The sequence below is a fragment of the Rhinoraja longicauda genome, unplaced genomic scaffold (genome assembly GCF_053455715.1).
Source record: "Rhinoraja longicauda isolate Sanriku21f unplaced genomic scaffold, sRhiLon1.1 Scf000199, whole genome shotgun sequence".
NCBI lineage: Eukaryota > Metazoa > Chordata > Chondrichthyes > Rajiformes > Arhynchobatidae > Rhinoraja > Rhinoraja longicauda.
Window position 1 is genome coordinate 177,501 of NW_027601417.1, and position 5,715 is coordinate 183,215.

Below are 5,715 nucleotides of genomic sequence, written 5' to 3' on the forward strand. Positions count from 1 at the left end.
TCCGAACAAAACCCTTACACATCTGTCCGTCCAACTGACCCCCGAGATACCTAACACGCAGATTAACACGTCAGCGGTGATCGGCGTGTCATAGAGGAGTCACAAAGACGGGCAAAATAGAGTGGTTGAATAAAAAATACTCACTCAATTGGCCGTGATTTAACGTAGCACACAATGATGCCAAGCCCATGCAAAGTCCAGTGGCCCAAGCAAACAAATAAGATAGATCTGGCTCGGCGTTCCTCATCTCCACATCGTCACCCAGCACGCCGACGCCCAATAACAATTCCCCCGCAAATTGTGCACCTCGAGCGGCAGTACTTTAAACGGCGCCGTCTTCGGCGTGGACGGCATGAACCAAGTCGGCAAGCATCGTCACCCAGCACACAGACGTCCACTAACAATTCCTCCCCCCTGCAAATTGCGCGCCGCGAACGGCAGTACTTTCAAGTATGCCGCCTTCGGCGGGGACATCGTGAACCAAATCGGCAGGCAGGCGTCGTCAGCCGGTCGACCGACCCCCAGTTGCATTGCCCCAACGGCCATTGTGCACTTCGAACAGAACAGTGCTTTTAAAATATTCCGCCTGCCGCGTGTACATCATGAAACAAATGGAAAGGACGAACCGGGCGTGCAACCGATGCACGGAGAGTGACAGGTCGTCAAGCAAGTCCGTGGCAATCCGTCGGCCGACTCGGCCGCGGCCAGCAGAGGCGTTTTGGCCCGGGCGCGCCGAACTTTGCGCGCCCTCGGTATGCGTAACACTAGCACATGCCTTCAAAACTCACTACAAAATAACCCCAAAGTATGCCGCCTTCCCCGTGGGCCTTGTTACCAATATCTTGCCCTGCTTCCTGATGCCCTTATGGGGTCGGCTCTGTTCTTGCAGAACCCTCAGGTGGTGCAGAGTCTGGGCCATTTTATCAATATCTTGCCCTGATTCCTGATGCCCTTATGGGGTCGGCTCTGTTCTTGCAGAACCCTGAGGTGGTGCAGAGTCTGCGCCTTGTTATCAATATCTTGCCCTGCTTCCTGAAACCCTTATGGGGTTGGTTCTGTTACAAAACCCTCAGGTGGTGCAGAGTCTGGGCCACTTTATAAATAACTCTGCCTGCATTAGGGTCAGGGTCAGGGTTAGGGTTAGGGTTAGGGTTAGGGTTAGGGTTAGGGTTAGGGTTAGGGTTAGGGTTAGGGTTAGGGTTAGGGTTAGGGTTAGGGTTAGGGTTAGGGTTAGGGTTAGGGTTAGGGGTAGGGGTAGGGGTAGCGGTAGGGGTAGGGGTAGGGGTAGGGGTAGTTTGAACTACTGCCGCTCCAGGCGCGCACTGTGCGTGGGTAATTTTCAGTGGGCGTCGGTGTGCTGGGTGACGATGCCGCCCAGACTCTGCACCACCTGAGGGATCTGCAAGAACAGAGCCGAACCCGCAAGGGTATCGGGAAGCAGGGCAAGATATTGATAACAAGGCCCAGACTCTGCACCACCCGAGGGTTCTGCAAGAACAGAGCCGACCCCATAAGGGTATCAGGAAGCAGGGTGAGATAGTGACACCATTTGTAAAACCGGCAAATCCCACCCAGGAAACATTGCAAAAATTGGCCTCTAATGCTGGAACGTGGGTAAAGCCAAACAAACACGACACGTTTTAAAAGAACGTTACTAAAACAGCCTGGGATATGCCCATGACAAAGGATAGGCCGAACCTCACCAGAAAAAAAGAGAGGGAGACCACGGCAGAGCTGAGGGATAAACATGAGATGGTGATAAAACCAGCAGACGAGGGGAGCAGTAGGGTTACAAATTAATGTCAATATGGGGCCTGCTCCCACTGGGTAATAGACAAAAACATAGAACAGGGTGACAGGAGAGACTGGATAGCACAGAGGATAACCCGTGAGCGAAATAATGGGGTGTATGCAGTTCAATGTAAGGAGTGTACCTTACGGTACATAGGCGAAACAGGTAAAACAGCCTCAGCGGTGATCGACGTGTCAAAGAGGAGTCACAAAGACGGGCAAAATAAAGTGGTTGATTATAGACAATAGACAATAGACAATAGGTGCAGGAGTCGGCCATTCAGCCCTTCGAGCCAGCACCGCCATTCAATGCGATCATGGCTGATCACTCTCAATCAGTACCCCGTTCCTGCCTTCTCCCCATACCCCCTCACTCCGTTATCCTTAAGAGCTCTATCCAGCTCTCTCTTGAAAGCATCCAACGAACTGGCCTCCACTGCCTTCTGAGGCAGAGAATTCCACACCTTCACCACTCTCTGACTGAAAAGGTTCTTCCTCATCTCCGTTCTAAATGGCCTACCCCTTATTCTTAAACGGTGGCCCCTTGTTCTGGACTCCCCCAACATTGGGAACATGTTTCCTGCCTCTAATGTGTCCAATCCCCTAATTATCGTATATGTTTCAATAAGATCCCCCCTCATTCTTCTAAATACCAGTGTATACAAGCCCAATCGCTCCAGCCTTTCAACATACGACCGTCCCGCCATTCCGGGAATTAACCTAGTGAACCTACGCTGCACGCCCTCCATAGCAAGAATATCCTTCCTCAAATTTGGAGACCAAAACTGCACACAGTACTCCAGGTGCGGTCTCACCAGGGCCCGCTACAACTGTAGAAGGACCTCTTTGCTCCTATACTCAACTCCTCTGGTTACGAAGGCCAACATTCCATTGGCTTTCTTCACTGCCTGCTGTACCTGCATGCTTCCTTTCATTGACTGATGCACTAGGACATCCAGATCTCGTTGAACTCCCCCTCCTCCTAACTTGACACCATTCAGACAATAATCTGCCTTTCTACTCTTACTTCCAAAGTGAATAACCTCGCACTTATCTACATTAAACTGCATCTGCCATGTATCCGCCCACTCACACAACCTGTCCAAGTCATCCTGCAGCCTTATTGCATCTTCCTCACAATTCACACTACCCTCCAGCTTAGTATCATCTGCAAATTTGCTAATGGTACTTTTAATCCCTCCGTCTAAGTCATTAATGCATATCGTAAATAGCTGGGGTCCCAGCACCGAACCTTGCGGTACCCCACTGGTCACTGCCTGCCATTCCGAGAGGGACCCATTTATACCCACTCTTTGCTTTCCGTCTGTCAACCAATTTTCTATCCATGTCAGTACCCTACCCCCAATACCACGTGCCCTAATTTTGCCCACTAATCTCCTATGTGGGAGCTTGTCGAAGGCTTTCTGAAAGTCGAGGTACACCACGTCCACTGACTCTCCCCTGTCAATTTTCCTAGTTACATCCTCAAAACATTCCAGTAGATTTGTCAAGCATGATTTCCCCTTCGTAAATCCATGCTGACTCGCAATGATCCTGTTACTGCTATCCAAATGCTCAGCAATTTCGTCTTTTCTAATTGACTCCAGCATCTTCCCCACCACTGATGTCAGACTAACTGGTCTATAATTACCCGTTTTCTCTCTCCCTCCCTTCTTAAAAAGTGGGATAACATTTGCTATCCTCCAATCCACAGGAACTGATCCTGAATCTATATAGAACATTGAAAAATGATCTCCAATGCTTCCACTATTTCTAGAGCCACCTCCTTAGGTACCCTGGGATGCAGACCATCAGGCCCTGGGGATTTATCAGCCTTCAGTCCCATCAGTCTACCCAAAACCATTTCCTGCCTAATGTGGATTTCCTTCAGTTCCTCCATCACCCTAGGTTCTCCGGCCCCTAGAACATTTGGGAGATTGTGTGTATCTTCCTCAGTGAAGACAGACCCAAAGTAACGGTTTAACTCGTCTGCCATTTCTTTGTTCCCCATAATAAATTCCCCCGTTTCTGTCTTCAAGGGACCCACATTTGCCTTGACTATTTTTTCCCTCTTCACGTACCTAAAAAAACTTTTGCTATCCTCCTTTATATTATTGGCTAGTTTACCCTCGCACCTCATCTTTTCTCCCCGCATTGCCTCTTTAGTTAACTTTTGTTGCTCTTTAAAAGAGTCCCAATCCTCTGTCTTCCCACTCTTCTTTGCTATGTTATACCTCCTCTCCTTAATTTTTATGCTGTCCCTGACTTCCCTTGTCAGCCACAGGTGTCTCTTACTCCCCTTAGAGTCTTTCCACCTCTTTGGAATAAATTGATCCTGCAACCTCTGCATTATTCCCTGGAATACCTGCCATTGCTGTTCTACCGTCTTCCCTGCTAGGGCCTCCTTCCAGTCAATTTTGGCCAGCTCCCGCCTCATGCCTCTGTAATCCCCTTTGCTATACTGTAATACAGACACTTCCGATTTTCCCTTCTACCTTTCCATTTGCAGAGTAAAACTTATCGTGTTGTGATCACTGCCTCCTAACGGCTCTTTTACCTCTAGTCCCCTTATCAGATCAGGATCATTAAAAACACTCACTCTATTGGCCGTGATTTAACCTAGCACACAGTGTTGCAAAGCCCATGCAAAGTCCAGTGGGCCAAGCAAACAAATAAGATAGATCTGGCTCGGCGTTCCACATCTCCACATCGTCACCCAGCACGCCGACGCCCATTAACAATTCCCCCGCAAATTGTGCACCTCGAGCGGCAGTACTTTAAACGGCGCCGTCTTCGGCGTGGACGGCATGAACCAAGTCGGCAAGCATCGTCACCTAGCACACAGACGTGCACTAACAATTCCTCCCCCCGCAAATTGCGCGCCGCGAACGGCGGTACTTTCAAGTATGCCGCCTTCGGCGGGGACATCGTGAACCAAATCGGCAGGCAGGCGTCGTCAGCCGGTCGACCGACCCCCAGCTGCATTTCCCCAACGGACATTGTGCACTTCGTACAGAACAGTGCTTTTAAAATATTCCGCCTGCCGCGTGGACATCATGAACCAAATGAGCAGGCAGGCATCATATCATATCATATCATACACATACAGCCGGAAACAGGCCTTTTCGGCCCTCCAAGTCCGTGCCGCCCAGCGATCCCCGTACATTAACATTATCCTATACCCACTAGGGACAGTCAGCCCCCAGCACAACGACGCCCCCGCTAACAATTCCCCACGCACATGGTGCGCTCGAGCTGCAGCACTTTAAAGTACGCCGCCTTCGGCGGGGACATCGTGAACCAAAGGAGCAGGCAGCCATGGTCACCGCCAGCACAACGACGGCGCCGCTAACAATTCCCCGCGCACCTTGTGCGCTCGAGCTGCAGTACTTTAAAGTACGCCGCCTTCGGCGGGGACATCGTGAACCAAAGGAGCAGGCAGCCATGGTCACCGCCAGCACAACCACGGCGCCGCTAACAATTCCACGCGCACCTTGTGCGCTCGAGCTGCAGTACTTTAAAGTACGCCGCCTTCGGCGGGGACATCGTGAACCAAAGGAGCAGGCAGCCATGGTCACCGCCAGCACAAGCACGGCGCCGCTAACAATTCCCCGCGCACCTTGTGCGCTCGAGCTGCAGTACTTTAAAGTACGCCGCCTTCGGCGGGGACATCGTGAACCAAAGGAGCAGGCAGCCATGGTCACCGCCAGCACAACCACGGCGCCGCTAACAATTCCCCGCGCACCTTGTGCGCTCGAGCTGCAGTACTTTAAAGTACGCCGCCTTCGGCGGGGACATCGTGAACCAAAGGAGCAGGCAGCCATGGTCACCGCCAGCACAACCACGGCGCCGCTAACAATTCCCCGCGCACCTTGTGCGCTCGAGCTGCAGCACTTTAAAGTACGCCGCCTTCGGCGGGGACAT